The sequence below is a fragment of the Gorilla gorilla genome, chromosome 23 (genome assembly GCF_029281585.2).
Source record: "Gorilla gorilla gorilla isolate KB3781 chromosome 23, NHGRI_mGorGor1-v2.1_pri, whole genome shotgun sequence".
NCBI classification, from domain to species: Eukaryota; Metazoa; Chordata; class Mammalia; order Primates; family Hominidae; genus Gorilla; species Gorilla gorilla.
Genome location: NC_086018.1, coordinates 6,287,941 through 6,304,448, shown reverse-complemented (window position 1 = coordinate 6,304,448; position 16,508 = coordinate 6,287,941). Strand labels below are relative to the sequence as shown.

The 16,508-nt window shown below is 50.4% G+C and overlaps 1 long non-coding RNA gene across 2 annotated transcripts in view; it reads left to right on the top strand.

Moving 5' to 3' along the window:
• Positions 1-6,727: 6,727 nt before the first annotated feature.
• Positions 6,728-16,508, top strand: part of LOC129529425 (uncharacterized) — a 24,684-nt gene continuing 14,903 nt past the window's right edge. The window contains exons 1-2 of one of the 2 annotated variants that reach the window (XR_010133193.1): positions 6,728-6,869; positions 7,093-7,274. This is a non-coding gene — a long non-coding RNA (uncharacterized lncRNA). Of the gene's footprint in view, positions 7,275-16,508 lie in introns of both variants that reach the window. The other variant, XR_010133192.1, reaches the window with a different exon arrangement.

Below are 16,508 nucleotides of genomic sequence, written 5' to 3'. Positions count from 1 at the left end.
TTAATGGAAAAGATGCATGCTACTGAGATGTAGTTCTCCAAAAGTCTCAGAGTTTGTTGTTTTGTTGTGTCTTACATCACTTACCTGTCCTGTTCCAGGCTATTTTTCAAAGATCTTTGTACACAAATAACCTGGGAAAAGGGTAGTAGTTTTTCTCTTCAGGTAAATGGCAGATAAACTACTCAATCAATATATTAAAGACAATTTTTCTCTGTGAGGCAAAGTTTGGACAGGTTTGCATGTAACCTACTTTAAAAAGATTGAGTTTTCTTAGTCTTGAGTCTGCTCAGCTGTGACACAAATCTTCCCCATGTACAATGTCCATCTGAGCCTTTTGAAATCCTTCTAAAAAATGTAGTATGGACAAGGAGAACTAATACAAATATGAGGCTTTTGCCTCCAGGTAAGAAGTAAATAGTAGGTATTTTTTTTTCATACTTCAGTGTCTCATGCCTTCTACCAGCTTCGATGAAAATGGAAGGTTAATATGTTGGTTTACAAATACTATAAAATCTTAGATCCTTCACAATTATTTAATTTTGGAGATGAGAATGGGATGCTGAGATAAACACAACTTTCTGAAAGGGGAAAGGCACAAATACTTGAAGAGCTTGCAAGGGATATGAGAAGTTCCCCCAGGACCAACAGCAAATTCTCTCGGCCAAGTGGTTAGTTTGGTGAAACAAGAGATCAAGACTCTGCTGTCTGCTAATGAGACTCATCCTTGAGAGGATTATAACAATGAACCTGAGAGCTTTGCATGTTCATTTTTCCCCTGCTGGAAAGATCAAGGAGCTCTTAAAACTAATGTTGAGGCTTGGATGAGTCCAAAACACTAGTAGTTCATGTGGTTCAGCTGTGAGCAGCCAAAAGACTGCAAAAAGCTACATTAAACAGGTCTTGTAAGTCTCTCTTTACCCACATGAAGGAGCCCAGTCCCTCTGCACTTCTAATTTTTTTCCTTTGTCTATAGCTAACTTCAGCAACTTTAAATATTAAACTACATGAGATTGGCGATTTGGATGGGGGAACACAAATGTATGTAGTTCCTTTGGATACAGGTATCTAATTCACCACTCTGTGTAGTCCCCTAGGGTGCACAGGGAGATATAGGTGTTAGGGTGGCTGGAAGTGCTGACAAACCTATCATTCTATTAATCCAGTTGCTTCCGGATAATGGAAAGCATGGTAAGTCCACGGACTTCCGTGAAGATGAGCACAGTGCTACACTTTGGCTGTGAAGTGAGTTTCTTGGTCTGAGCAATGCTAAGTGGAATATCATAGGGATGGATGAGGGATTCTGTGAGTCCATGGAGGGTAGTTTTGGCAGAATTCCACGCAGGGAAAGCAAATTTGTATCCATAGTAAGAGCCTACTCCAGTGAGTACAAACTGTTGCCGCCTATATTATAAAAGTTATTCAACGTAATAAATTTACTACCAGGTGCCTGGTGAATCACCCTGGAAATGATGTCATATGAAAGACTCAGTGTAGATCTGTGCTGCTGTCAAATTAAACATTCAGGATTGACTGTAGCCAGACTGGCCTTTGGGATTCAAAGTTCAGGTTGCTTAGCCCGTGCATTGCTTCTATTTCTGCTACTATGTTGACCTTGTTTATAAGCCCATTGGGTGATGATGGGGGTGACAGGGAGGTAAGAATGACCCATACTCATAGAACAAGACATTCTGTCCACATCATTATCAAAATCCTGCTCTGATACAGTTACCCCTTAGTAGGGATTCATATAGAACAGACATATCTTTATGTAATTTACCCAGTGAGAGAGGTTTATCCACAAAAGTTTTTCTATTTTTTTTCCAGGAATTATCTAATCATGTTCCTTCCGTGTCATTGGTCATGTAGCCAATTCATGGGCCACAGCAGTGTTGCAGGAGTGGGTATCATAGGATCTCAAACTCCTGGTCTTAAGCAATCCTTACCTCCACCTCCTAAGTAGCTGAGACTACAGGTGCACCCCACAACGCCTAGCTAATTTTGTTTTATTTCTAGTAGAGATTAGATTTTGCTGTGTTTTCCAGTCTGTTCTCACACTCCCCACCTCAAGCAATTCTCCCAGCTTTGCCTACAAAGTGCTTTGACTAGAGGCACAAACCACCACACCCAGCACCTATAATTTGATATTTTAAACAATACTATGTAGTGAAAGCTATTACGAAGTTATCTAGGGAAAGAAAGCTCACTATCACAGTGTAAAATTGTATGGATATGATGCGGGCATGTGTGTGTATACATGCTTGCTTGTGTGCGTAGGTGCGTGTTTTCTGAGAAATGGTACCTTATTGCTACCAGGCTAGGATAGCACTCATGTTCTTCTGATGATGTCAAATATTGAAACTCCAGGATTCATAGAACAAGATTCCTAACTGGTTCACGAGAGGGTGAACGATTGAGTAATGGGTATTTTGGAAGAAACAACTGGCCTAGGGACAAGAATAAGTGTGCAAATCATCTGTGTGACACGCTTTCTTCGGAGCACGCATTTCATGCACTTCATTCTACGGTGACAGATATTGCTACTCTGAGTTTGTGAGAGATTGAACCTAGGGTCTACTGTGAAACTCTGTAGACTAGACTTCTGTCTGAGGCAGCCCCTTCCTCTACCTGTAACCTGCGCCAAACCCCAATGGAGCATTCTTCTCAATAGGTAAATGGAAATTCCGGATGATCCGATGGGCAGAGAGTGCGACTGTTTTTCTCATGAGCTCTGGTTGAATAGTTTTGGGGACTTTCTGGGAGGATGCTCTGCACCCAGAAACGTTGTCCAAGGGGAATCATGAGAAAATGGGCGACCCCGTGTGCCTCCGTCCCCTCCCATTTCCTCACCCACCCCTCCATCAGGGATCCCACGTATTCCAGGATGACACGTGTTTTAGTTGTCTTTGGGCGACAACTAGCGGTGACCGTTATTGAAAATGTAAGCCGTAGAGAACAAAAAATACTCTGGTCGCCTGTGCACAGCTCACTCACTGCAACGTTGATTGCTTAAGCAATCCTCCTGCCTCAGCTTCCTGAGTAGCTGAAAATATAGGCACGTGCCACAATGCTGGGCAATATTTTTAAGTAGTGGTAATCTCTCTCGATGTGTAGCCCAGGTTATTCTCAAACTCCTGGCCTCTATCCAGCCTCCCACTTTGGTCTTCAGAAGTCCTGGGATTACAGGCATGAGCCACTGTGCTCACTCCTATAATTTGATGTTTTCAACAATACTATGTAGTGAAATGCATCACGAAGACGTTTTGCAAAAGAAAGCTCACTATCACATATAAACTTGTATACTTATCATGTGCTCACGTGAGCGCATGTGCTTGCCTGTCTGAATGTTTTCTGAGAACTGATAATCTTTTCCCCAGGGACACTGGTTGAAGAGCTGCGGGTATTGTCTGGGAGGGTGTCTCGGGCCCGGAAACGTAATCCAAGAGAGATCAGAAGACCGGCGACCCCATGTGCCTCCATCTCCTTCTCCTTCCTCGACAACCCCTAAACCAGTTACCCCACTCATTCCAGGCTGGCATGTCTTTCGGTTGTCATTTGGCGTCACCTAGCGGTCACTGTTATTGAAAATGGAGGCATCACACCAAAACTTCTGGCCGCCTGCGCACAGCCAGGGAAAACTGGTTTCTCTCGGGCCCCACCCTGACCTCAGAGGCACTCCTTCCGTCCCTCCCCCAATGTCTTGTTGCCTAGGAAACCTCCACCCTGGCTGGGCCTGATTATTTCTTTACTTATTTAGAGACAGAGACAGTTTCGCTCTTGTAGCCCAGGTTGAAGTGCAACGGCGCCATCTGGGCTCACTGCAACCTCTGCCTCCTTGATTCAAGCGATTCTCCTGCCTCAGCCTCCCCAGTAGCTGGTATTACAGGCGCCTGCCTCTACTCCCAGCAAATTTTTGTATTTTTAGTAGGGACGTCCTTTCGCCATGTTGGCCAGTCTGGTCTTGAAGTCCTGACTTCAGATGATCCACCCACCTCAGCCTCCTAAAGTGCTGGGATTACAGGAATAAGCCAGGGCGCCTGGCCTATCATTTGTTTTTGTTTCTTCCTTTTTTTTTTTTTTTTAAATAAGCATGAACCCTTCTACCTGGGTTTTAAAAATTGTGTGTGTGAAAGAAAAATAAATCTTGGGGCTTCCAAATCACTAAAGTAAAGGGAAAAGTCAAGCTGGCAACTGTTTAGGGCCAACCTGCCATTCTATTCAAAGTCACACCTCTGCTCTTTTCTCTTTTTTTTTTTCTTTTTTGAGATGGAGTCTCGCTCAGATGCTCAAGCTGGAGCCCAGTGGAGCGATCTCTGCTCACTGTAACATTCGCTCCCTGGTTTCAAGAGATAAATGCTTATTTGATTGCCTCTTTGGAGAGGCTAATTAGAAAATCCAAAGAATGTAACCATTTGTCTCTTAACTACCTGTGACCAGGAAGTCCCCTCCTCTCTTTGAGTCTTCCCGCGTTTGCTAAGTTGTCCCGCCTTTGCAGACCGAACCAATGTTCATCTTGCATACTTTGATTGATGTCTCATGTCTCCCTAGAATGTATAAAACGATAATGTTCTCTGTTTACCTTAGGCACATGTCCTCAGAACCTCCTGAGGCTGTGACGGGTATGCGTCCTGTACCTTGATTACGTAAACTTTCTAAATTAACTGAGACCTCTCTCAAGTTTTCAGGGTTCACAACGGAAAGTGCATTGTAGCTCCACCCTAGGACTTATCATTAAGAAAAACTATCCTAAATCTCTGCAGATACAGTGAAACCAGTTGTATGTAAACTGTATGAAACTAAATGCACTTACTACAAGTAAATGAATAAATGCTGAGAAAAAAATCATGAACCTCTCACCTCTCAAAGAAGCAATAATACTATGAATTCTGTGTAATTTCCAGAGTCAGCTTGTTTCAAAAGTTGTCCCCACCAAACTTGGAAACATTCCAGAGTGCGCTACTGTGCTTCCAGCCTTTGCCCCTCCCCCCTTTTTTCACCTGCGCCCTCCCCTCAACATTTGCCGGCAATCACATTATCTGATTCTGCAAAAGCACATGGAAGCCCTAGAGAGAGTTCTCATTTCTTTTTTTTCTTTTTTCTTTTTTGAGATGGAGTCTCTCTTAGAGGCTCAGGATGGAGCCCAATGGAGCGATCTCGGCTCATTGCAATATCCGCTTCCTGGTTTCAAGCGATTTTCCTGCCTCAGCCTACCGAGGAGCTGGGATAACAAGCACCCGCTATTATGCCCAGCTAATTTTTGTATTTTCATAGAGACAGGGTTTAACCATGTTGGCCACGCTGGACTCGAACTCCTGCCTTCAGGTGATCCGTCGGCCTCAGCCTCTCAATATGCCGGGATTACAGGCGTGAGCCACTGTGGCCAGCGAGTCCTCTTTTCTTTGTGAAGGGCAAGGCAAAGTGGAATGGATTCACCTAAAAGCGGAGCGCATGCCCTGGAAAGCATCATGGTTAGACCCATGTGAGACAGGTTAGTTTTACTGCGTGTGTTCTCCATGTGTTGTTGCCCATGTGTTGCTACCATGGTAATCCTGCTGAGTATGAGAGGAATCAAAGTTTCACACATTTGGTGTATGTGCTTGGCTGAGGAACAAATGGGGCGAAGGTACCATCTGTGGGATTATGACTGAACGCCTCTAAGTCAGAATCCCGCCCAGAAGAAAGGATGCAGCAGCGCTGGCAAGACTCGGTTGGCCTCAGATAGCCAGTCCCCAGCCTTTGCCACCGGCCGGACGCTCCGCCCCGCTGTGCGCCAAGACCTGGCTCCGGTGCGGAGAGCCCCTCATCCTAAAAAACGGGGTGCAGCCAGAAAGCCGTTTGCTCCCTGGCCCATCACATAACATGCTCATGGGGAATCTGATACTAAACTATTTGTAAACGCCCTGCTTCTGGGTCAGGGTTTCCTGTGGAGCAGAGCAACTCCGTCACTGCAACCTATTGAAAGTCAGCCCTCCACACAAGAGTCTCTCAACCAGTGTGCGGGAAACCTAGCGTTGTGGCGGGTTCTGTGTAATTCAGCCCTGGACGTCTACCTTCCTTCTTCCCCCTTTTTGCCCCCGGGGACTTAGTTCCCGGGCCTGCTCAGGACCCCGCCCCGGAGCCCCAGGGCATGCAGGGCTGTCTCTCGCGAGATAACATTGGCGTCAGCCGTGCATTTGGGAGGGGTCGTTCCCCAACAGCGGGCTTTCCAAGATGCAGCGCTGGGGGTTGCGAGGTAGGGTTGGCGCCCCTGCTCGATGTTCCACCTCTCTGATTGAGCTTCCTTCTCCAACCCCACTGGGAATTCCTCCACGAGTTGGGACCGGATTCTTCGAGCCTCGTGCGAATGGCTGAGGCGCGGGTGTCAGAGGTTTTGCCCCTGCAGTCCCTGAGTAGTGTTCGAGCGATGCCCGTGGGTGGCTTTTGGGGTCACAGTCCCTCTCTCCACCCCAGGGGTGCTGGGATGAAAGACTAGCTAGTCACTACCCTTGTGTCTTTACTCGTCTCCGCTGCCCGGGTCAACCAGCGGACTGCGGGGAAATGGCTGGCAGGTCTGCCAAGTTAGACGGCCTCAAACCTGGGCCGGTTCTGTGTGATAAGGTTCCAACTTCTTCTGATCGCTTCCCTCCGCAAGCACCATATTTGGTCTTTAGGGTGGACCCTGTCGATTAGATGCTGGCATTTGGCTTCCCGATCAGCCAGCGAACCAACCGACTGCGGAAGCAAGCAACTTCCGGTTGACACGGCCACGGGCTTCTCTGTCTGGAAGACCAGGGACCAGGGCCTAAGGCCCCAGTCCTCAGGTCTCGGGTCGCCGTGCCCACCTGATGTCCGCGGCAAGCGTTGGACTTGACCGTCAACTTGGGATTTCTAAGGTAGACCTTAGAACTACCTTGAACTTTGGTCAGCAGCAGTACCACCCACATTCACTAGGTGTCGCTTTTTCCTTGCTTTGTTTCTTCCTCTCCAACTGTTTCCACAGTACTTTCAGTTTCTCTTCGTTTTGTCTTTCTTTTATTTTTCTTGCTCCTCTTTGTACACACTGAAGTTACTGTTGTTTTACATTTACCTTTTATTTATTTATAATTTTTGAGGCAGGTTGGAGTGTAAGAATGCAATCTCGGCTTACCGCCGCCTCGACATTCCAGGCCTCCCTCAGGTGATCTTCCTATCTCAGCCTTCCAAGTGGCTAAGACTACAGGAGTCACTTAATTCTGTGATGTCGAAGCTGAAGTGAGCCGTGATCATGCCATTGCCCTCCAGTCTGAGTGTTTCAGAAGGTAAGAGAGACAGGTTAAAGAAAAAAATTCCTTGAAATAAACTGCAATTAACTGTGATCTAAATTACCTTTTATATTTTTTCACTCCCACGAGTTTATTTATTATTATTGCTGTTTGTCATTATTTCTTTTTATTACTGTTTGTCATTATTGTTATTGTTTTTATTATTTATGTAATTATTTAGAGATGGAGTCTTGCTCTATCACCCAGAGTGCAGTACAGTGGCGCGGCTTTGGGTCACTGCAGCTTCAAATTCCTGGGTTCAAATTCGCAATATGGCGAAACACCCTGCATACTAAAATCTGTCAATGACACCTTCAGGACCGTTGGTTGTGGCGGCTGCAATTTCGGAGGCTGAGGAGGGCAGTTCGCTAGAGCTCGGGAGGTCAAGACGGCCTGGGAAACAGACTGCAGAGCATTTGTCTGACCAAGGCCCGCTGCAGCCTCCACCTCCCGATACCAAGCGATGCTCTCACCTCAGGCTCCAAAGGATCTGGGACCACAGGCGCCTGCCATCACGATGCGCGGATTTTTTTCTTTTCTTTTCTTTTTCAGTAGAGACGGGGTCTCACTGCGTTGCCAGGGCTAGTCTCAAAGTCCTGGGCCCCAGCAATTTTTCCACCTCAGCCTCCCAAAGTGCTGGGATTATAGGTGTGAGCCATGATGCCCTGCCCTCTCTTTTGTTTCCTTCATTTTTTCTCTTTTTTCTTTCTCTTTCTTTCTATCTTTTCTTTTTCTTCTCTCTCTTTTTCTTCCTCCCTTTTTTCTCTCATTTCTCATTCTTTTTTTTTCTGTTTCTATGTCTTTAGGTTTTCTTTTTCATCTTTCTTCCCTTTACATCTCTGTCTATTTTTTTCTTGATCTTCCTTACTCTTTCTATCTTTTCTTCATTTGTTTCTTTCCATCCCTCTGTTTGTCTGTCTTTGTGTGGATTTTGGAAAAGTCTCCTTATTCTGTATCTCCCTGTGTATCACAAGCCTCTGTGACTTTCACTTTGTTGTTTTTCCTCCTTGTCGCGTAAAATGCATTCACTGCTCTTTTATTTTGGTGCTCTGTGGATGTTCGAAGGGTGGGGAAAAAGTGGACCACGAATTTGATTGGTGTCATGAGAGACATGGGAGACCAAAGAACATATGATGATTACTTCGCTAAATGCCCTGTTTATTCTTTCAACTGCACTCATAAAAGTAAGGACGCAGTTGGTGGGTTGAGAGATCTGTGTGTAGTCATGACTCCACAATTATACTTGACGAGAGCGGTGATGATGAACGGGCAGCATGGAAACTTGCCCTTCTTTGGTGTCAGTTGAGCACAGTGAGAAGAGATTCAGAATGGCCTGTATCTCAACCTGATCGTACTGTGTTTCTGCTCTGATCTTTAGGAATGAGAGAAGCATTCCCGTGCATTCCCGCCATGTCCTTGCAGTTTTGTTTTTATACTTTTCGATTAACTAACGTATTTATTAATTTCTTTGAGATGGAGTCTTGTTCTGTTGGTCAGGCCATGGCGCAGTATCGGGCCACTGCAACCTCCGCCTCCCAGGTTCCAACGATTCTCTTGCCTTAGCCTCTTGAGTAGCTGGGATAACAGGCACGTGCCACCATACCCAGCTAACTTTTACCTTTTTAGTAAAGACAGGGTTTCACCATGTTGCCCAGGCTGGTCTTGAACTCCAACTTCCAGGAATCCGGTGGCCTCGGCCTCCCAAAGTGCAGGGAGGTCCCAGGTCATCAGACTCGAGAAAGAATGTTGGTTGATATAGAGAGGCGAGACACACTGCGCCCGACCCAAATTGCTATTTTTAAAAATAAACCAGTAGGCTGGGTGCGGTGGGTCACTCCTGTCATCTCAGCACTTTGCTAGGTGTAGGTGGGAGGATTATGAGGTCAGGAGTTTGAGACCAGCCTGGCCAACATAGTCAAACCCTGTCTGTACGAAGAATACAAAAATTAGCCAGGTGTGGTGGCACGCACCTCTAGTCCAAGCTACTCGATATGCTGAGGTAGGAGAATCTGTTGAAGCCGGGAGGTGGAGATTGCAGTCAGCCCAGATCATGCCACCGGACTCCAGCTTGGGTGACAAAGTCAGACTCCATCTAAAAAAAAAAAAAGTAATTAAAAATAAGTGAGTTTCCAAGAAAAAATAGAAATCCACAGTGACACAAACATATGCCTCTCGCCTTTCGAGGCAGCAATGACACTAAAAACTTGTAAACTCATTTCATTTCTTGAGTGGAGACCACGGGTATCTGTGATGCTTCCTCTTGGAACATAATTCTGTGTGACACCATACCCAGCTAACATTTACCTTTTTAGTAGTCAGAATTTTGCTATGTTGCCCAGACTGCTCTTGAACTCATGAACTCCAGGTATCCGCCCGCCCAAAAAAAATGGCTGTGATGAAAGGAGAGACCCAGACGGATTTCAGCCCTCAAAATGGTGCACACTGCCACATTTCACAGATCTTCCCTGGGCCTTATTGGTATTTGCCCAACAAAGAAACGCTTTCTAAAAAGTGACAATTTGCTAACATAATATTTCCACAAGCGATGCCTTGGTCTGTGTTTGCTTTTATGTTTTTTTTTTTTTGTAGTTTTTCCTTTACTTATCTCTTTTCAGTTGAAGTAGATTTTACCAATTTTAGGAAGATGTGTATTTTCCCGAAAACCTGTTAGCTGGTGTTTTCTTCTGTCATTAAGTAGCGATTTTTGGAATCTCTCAAGGTACAGTGAGAGCCGATTGATATAAACTACTTCATAACATATTCTTTCCTTTTCTTTTTTTTTTTTATTCCAAGTGGAGTTTCTCTCTTATTTCCCAGGCTGGAGTTCAGTGGCGTGACCTAAGCTCACCGCAACCTCTGCCGCCTGTATTCAAGCGATTTTCCAGTCTTCAGCCTTTCGAGTAGCTGAAATCACAGGCAAACACCGCCAGGCCTGGCTAACTTTTTTTTTTTTTCATAGAGACTAGGTAGCTCCTTAATGGTCAGCCTGGTCTAGAACACCCAACCTGAGGCGTACCACCCAACTTGGCCACCCAAAGTGCTGAGATTAAAGGGGTGAGCCCCGCGTCGGCCGTAACATCTTATCCTATAGAAACCCAGAGAGGTTAGGTCTGTAGTCCCTGAGACCAGCCTTCCTTGGATGAACTCCAAAGTGATGGCTGAGGATTAGGGAGTGTGTGGGGGGCTGGAAAGTCGGTCCCCTATTTTTGCTACCTAGGCCATGACATCCCCCGACCCCCATCGCTTGCTCACCCTTTGAGATTCTCCCCCTCCACCGCCTTGGTGGCTGAACCCTTACTTTAATTTCTGTCTTTCTTCGTTTGTTGGGTTTCAGGAGGGGGTGCAGGAAAGACGGTGTGTGTGGGGAGGGGGTGTAAGGTGGGGATGGAAGGGAGCGTCCTAAGGCTCGATGTAGTGTCATGTTTCTTTCATCACCACCACGGAAGATGAAAGCAACAATCATCTAAATACCGCGTGTTCTCACCCATAAGTGGGAAATAAATAATGAGAATGCATGGGAAGAAGTAGGGGGACGAGAGACGCAGGAGACTACATGAGGGAGGAGGTGTGGAAGGACAGACAGCTTCAGGACAAAGCAAAACGAGCAAAACACAAAAACTGTCGGGCACTGCGCTGAGAATCCGGGTGATGAAATCACCTGCACACTGAACCCCCTACTCAGAAGTTTACCTATGAAACAATGTTTCACATGTATGCTTCAAAAACAAAAGTTAGGGGAGAAAGAGAGAGAGAAGTAAAATAAAACACCATCTTCTTGACCTGAGTCAGGGGGTTTGGGGTCTTCTGGGGAAACATCCAGAAACAATGGAGTATTTTGGTCTATCCTTTCTTGTGTCTTTTCTTTTTTTTTTTTTTTTAAGACGGATTCTCACTCAGCCACCAAGGATGGAATGCACTGGTGAACTCTCGGATCACTGCAGTAAATGCCTCCCGGGTTGAAGTGATTCTCCACCCTCATCCTCCTGAGTGGCTGGGATTACAGTCACCCGCCAAAATGCCCCGCTAAAATTCGCACCTTAGTAGAGACGGAGAATTGCCATGCTTGCGACGCTGGAATTGAAAACAAAATGAAAACAAAAATGAAATGCAACAAAATAATTAAAAAGTGAGTTTCCAGGAAAAAAGAAAAAAAAGAAAAAAAAAAAAGAAGAAAACAACCCCACCGTGACGTACACATACGCCTCTCGCCTTTCCAGGCATCAGACACGTTAGGAATCATGCGTGATTTCCTTTTTTAACTTAATTTTATTTTATCATGATGATTTATGTTTCGAGACGGAGTCTCGGAGGCCCGCCCTCCCTCCGTCCCATTCCCTGGTTGCCCAGACCACCTCAGGAGACAGACCCTGGCTGGGCCAGATTGTTCTTCTCCTTGGTCAATGGTTTCCTTGTCTTTCTTCGTGTCTTTAACCCGCATGGACGCTTCCGCTCGGGTTTTACAGATGGCAGCTCCACTTTAGGCCTTGTTGTTGTTGGGGACTTTCCTGATTCTCCCCAGATGTAGTGAAAGCAGGTAGATTTGCCTTGCCTGGACTTGCCTGGCCTTGCCTTTTCTTTCTTTCTTTATTACTTTCTCTTTTTTTTCTTCTTCTTCCTTTTTTTTTTTTTTTTTTGAGACAGAGTTTCACTCCTGTTGCCCAGGCTAGAGGGCAATGGCGCGATCTCGGCCCACCGCACCCTCCGCCTCCCAGGTTCAAGCGATTCTCCTGGCTCAGCCTCCTGATTAGCTGGGATTATAGGCATGGGCCAGCGTGCCTGGCTGATGTTTGTACTTTTAGTAGAGACGGTGTTTTTCCATGTTGGTCAGGCTGGTCTCCAACTCCGAACCTCAGGTGATCCGCCTGCCTTGGCCTCCCAAAGTGCTGGGATGACAGGCGTGAGCCGCCGCGCCCAGCCTCTCTCTCTCTCTCTCTCTCTCTCTCTCTCTCTCTCGCTTGCTTACTTGCTTGCTTGCTTGCTTTCGTGCTTTCCTGTTTTCTTGCTTTCTTTCTTTCTTTTGTTTCTTTCTTGCTTGCTTTCTTGCTTCCTTGTTTTCTTGCTTTCTTGCTTGCTTGCTTTCGTGCTTTCTTTCTTGCTTTCTTTTCTTTCTTGCTTGCTTGCTTTCTTTTCTTTTTCTTTCTTTCTTTCTTTTCATTCATTCATTCTTTCTTTCTTCTTTCTTTCTTTCTTTCTTTCTTTCTTTCTTTCTTTCTTTCTTTCTCTGTTTCTTTCTGTTTCGTCCTTTTGAGACAGAGTTTCACTCTTGTTTCCACGGCTAGAGTGCCATGGCGCGATCTTGGCTCACCGCACCTTCTGCCTCCTGGGTTCGAGCGCTTCTCCCGCCTCAGCCTCCTGATTAGCGGGGATTACAGGGAGGCACCCCCACGCCTGGCTTGGCTGATGTTTGTATTTTTAGTAGGCACACCGTGTCTCTCCATGTGGGTCAGGCTGGTCTCCAACTCCCGACCTCATGTGATGCGCCCACCTCGGCCTCTCAAAGTGCTGGGATGACAGGCGTGGGTCACCGTGCCCGGCCTGTTGATTCGTTTCGTTTTTCTGTTTCTTTCGTTTCCATGTGTTCGCTTATAGTTATCGACGTAAACGTTTGTATACATTTATATGTAAACGAAAATGTGTATCTTTACGTTGAATACGCTTGTGTATAGTAAATACGCATCGATTATGTAGAAACATACCTCTATGTGATAGATGCAGGTGTTTATTTCACATAAATAAATACACGTCGCTCTATAAAGAAGCGATCGCCGACAAATACGTGTATGCTTACGTATGAAAAGTGTTGTATTTATGTTTCTAAATGAACGAGTGTACGTATTTGTCTCTGTTTTCTTTCTTCCTCTCTTTTATGTTTTTCTTCCTTCCTTTCTTCGTTTCTCTCCTTCTTTAGGCGTTTCTTCCTCTCTTCCTTTCCTTCTTTCTCTCTTTCTGTTCTTTTTTCTTTCGTGCTTTATTTCTCTTTCGTTCCCTGTCTTTCCTTCTTTTTTCTTTCCTCTCTGTTTCTTTTTCCCTTTTTTCCTTCGTTTCTTTCCTCATTCTTTCTCTCTTTTTCATGTGTCTTTCCTTTCCGTCTGTCTTTTAAAAATGGACTGTTTCAAAAGTTTTCTTTGCGTATCTACGTTTTTTAAACGGTCTCTCTTTTCTCCATTTTCTTCCTCCCTCCCTCCCTGCTCCCTTCCCTCCCTCCTTCCCTTTCGCCGTCTGTCTCTTTGCCCCATTCCCCCCGTCCCTCCCTCTTTCTCTCCCTCTGTCTGTCTCTGTGTGGATTCTGGAAGAGCCTACGCATTCTGCCTCTCCGTGTGTCTGCAGCGACCGGCGACCGAGTCCTTGTGTGTTCTTTCTCCCTCCCTCCCTCCCTCCCTCCCTGCTTCCGAGATGCATCTCCAAACACCCACACGCCGTGGGTTGTCTTCTGACTCTGTCGCGGTCGAGGCAGAGACCCGTTTTGGGTACCGTTTGTGTGGGGTTGGGGTAGAGGGGCTGCGTTTTTGGCCTCGGGAAGAGCTTCTCGGCTCACGGTTTCGCTTTTGCGGTCCCCGGGCCGCCCTGCCATCCGGATCTGTCTCGCTGACGTTCGCGGCGGTCGTCGGGCTCCATCTGGCGGCCGCTTTTAGATCGTGCTCTCGGCTTCCGGAGCTGCGGTGGCAGCTGCCGAGGGAGGGGACCGTCCCCGCTGTGAGCTAGGCAGAGCTCCGGAAAGCCCGCGGTCGCGGTCGTCAGCCCGGCTGGCCCGGTGGCGCCAGAGCTGTGGCGCGTCGCTTGTGAGTCAGAGCTCTGGCGTGCAGGTTTATGTGGGGGAGAGGCTGTCGCTGCGCTTCTGGGCCCGAGCCGGGCGTGGGGCTGCCCGGGCTGGTCGACCAGAGTGCCACAGCTCCCGAGGCCCGAGCCGCGACCCGCGGGGACCCGCAGCGCGTGGCGAGGGAGGCTGGGGACGCCCTTCCCGGCCCGGTCGCGGGTCCGTCCGCGCTCATCCTGGCCGTCTGAGGCGGTGGCCGAATTCGTTTCCGACGAGTCCCCGTGGGGTGCCGGGGATCGGTCCCCGGGCCGGGCCGCCGTCCCTCTGCCGCGATCCTTTCTGGCGAGTCCCCGTGCGGAGTCGGAGAGCGCTCCCTGAGTGCGCGTGCGGCCCGAGAGGTCGCGCCTGGCCGGCCTTCGGTCCCTCGTGTGTCCCGGTCGTAGGAGGGGCCGGCCGAAAATGCTTCCGGGTCCCGCTCTGGAGACACGGGCCGGCCCCCTGCGTGTGGCACGGGCGGCCGGGAGGGCGTCCCTGGCCCGGCGCTGCTCCCGCGTGTGTCCTGGGGTTGACCAGAGGGCCCCGGGCGCTCCGTGTGTGGCCGCGATGGTGGCGTTTTTGGGGACAGGTGTCCGTGTCGCGCGTTTCGTGGGCCGGCGGTGTGGTCGGTGACTCGACCTCCCGGCCCCGGGGGAGGTATATCCCTCACTCCGAGTCGGCATTTTGGGCCACCGAGTTATTGCTGACACGCTGTCCTCTGGCGATCTGTCGCTGGAGAGGTTGGGCCTCCGGATGCGTGCGGGGCTCTGGCCTACCGGTGACCCGGCTAGCCGGCCGTGCTCCTGCTTGAGCCGCCTGCTGGGGCCCGCGGGCCTGCGGTTCTCTCGCGCGTCCGAGCGTCCCGACTCCCGGTGCCGGCCCGGGTCCGGGTCTCTGACCCACCCGGGGGGCGGCGGGGAAGGCGGCGGGGGCCACCCTGCCCCCGTGCGCTCTCCGCTGCGGGCGCCCGGGCGGCTGCGACAACCCCACCCCGCTGGCTCCGTGCCGTGCGTGTCAGGCGTTCTCGTCTCCGCTGGGTTGTCCGCCGCCCCTTCCCCGGGGTGGGGAGTTGGCCGGGGCCGATCGGCTGGTCTGGCTGGCCGGCCGGCCGGATGGCCGACCTCCGCTCCCGGGGGGCTCTTCGCGATCGATGTGGTGACGTCATGCTCTCCCGGGCCGGGTCCGAGCCGCGCCGGGCGAGGGGCGGATGTTCGTGGCGAACGGGTCCGTTCTTCTCGCTCCGCCCCGCGGGAGCCCCTCGTCTCTCCTCTCCCCGCCTGCGGGTGGTGTGTGTGGGAAGGCGTGGGGTGCGGAACCCGGCCCGACCTCGGCGTCCCGCCCGCTGCCTTGTGCGTCGCGGGACGGGTCGGCGGGGTCCTCTGACGCGGCAGACAGCCCTCGCTGTCGCCTCCCGTGGTTGTCGACTTGCGGGCGGGCCCCCTCCGCGGCGGTGGGGGTGCCGTCCCGCCGGCCCGTCGTGCTGCCCTCTCCGGGGGTTAGCTCGAGCGTCGGCTCCGCCTGGGCCCTTGCGGTGCTCCTGGAGCGCTCCGGGTTGTCCCTCAGGTGCCCGAGGCCGAGCGGTGGTGTGTCGTTCCCGCCCCCAGCGCCCCCCCTCCTCCGGTCGCCACCGCGGTGTCCGCGCGTGGGTCCTGAGGGAGCTCGTAGGTGTGGGGTTCGAGGCGGTTGAGTGAGACGAGATGCGCCCCTCCCACGCGGGGAAGGGCGCCCGCCTGGTCCGGCGAGTGCACGTCCCGTGCTCCCCTTTGGCGGGTGCGCGCGGGCCGTGTGAGCGATCGCGGTGGGTTCGGGCCGGTGACGCGTGCGCCGGCTGGCCGCCGAGGGGCTGCCGTTCCGCCTCCGACCGGTTTTGTGTGGGTTGACTTCAGAGGTGCTTTGCCTCGGAAGGAAGGAGGTGGGGGGACTGGGGGGGCCTCATGGGGTTGCGCGCACGCGCGCACCGGCCGAGCCCCCGCCCTGACCGCGAACGCTCAAGGTGGCCGCATGCAGGTGTTTCCTCGTACCGCAGGCCCCCTCACTTCCCCAGGCGTCCCTCGGCGCCTCTGCGGGCCCGAGGAGGGGTGGCTGGCAGTTGGGGAGTGTGACCCACCCTCGGTGAGAAAGCCTTCTCTAGCGATCCGAGAGTTGTGCCTTGGGGTACCGGATCCCCCGGACTGCCGCCTCTGTCTCTGCCTCTGTTATAGTAGCGCTGCCGTAGCGACTCGCTCGCAGAGGACCCTCCTCTGCCTCCCCCTCGACGGGGTTGTGGGGGGAGAGCGAGGGTTCCGCCGGCCACCGCTGTGGTGGCCGAGCGCGGCTCGTCGCCTACTGTGGCCAGCGCCTCCCCCTTCCGAGTCGGGGGAGGATCCCGCCGGGCCCGGCGTCCTGGCGGGTTGGGACGTGGCGGCCGGCGAGCGGTGGGTGTGTGCGCGCGGCGTACCGTC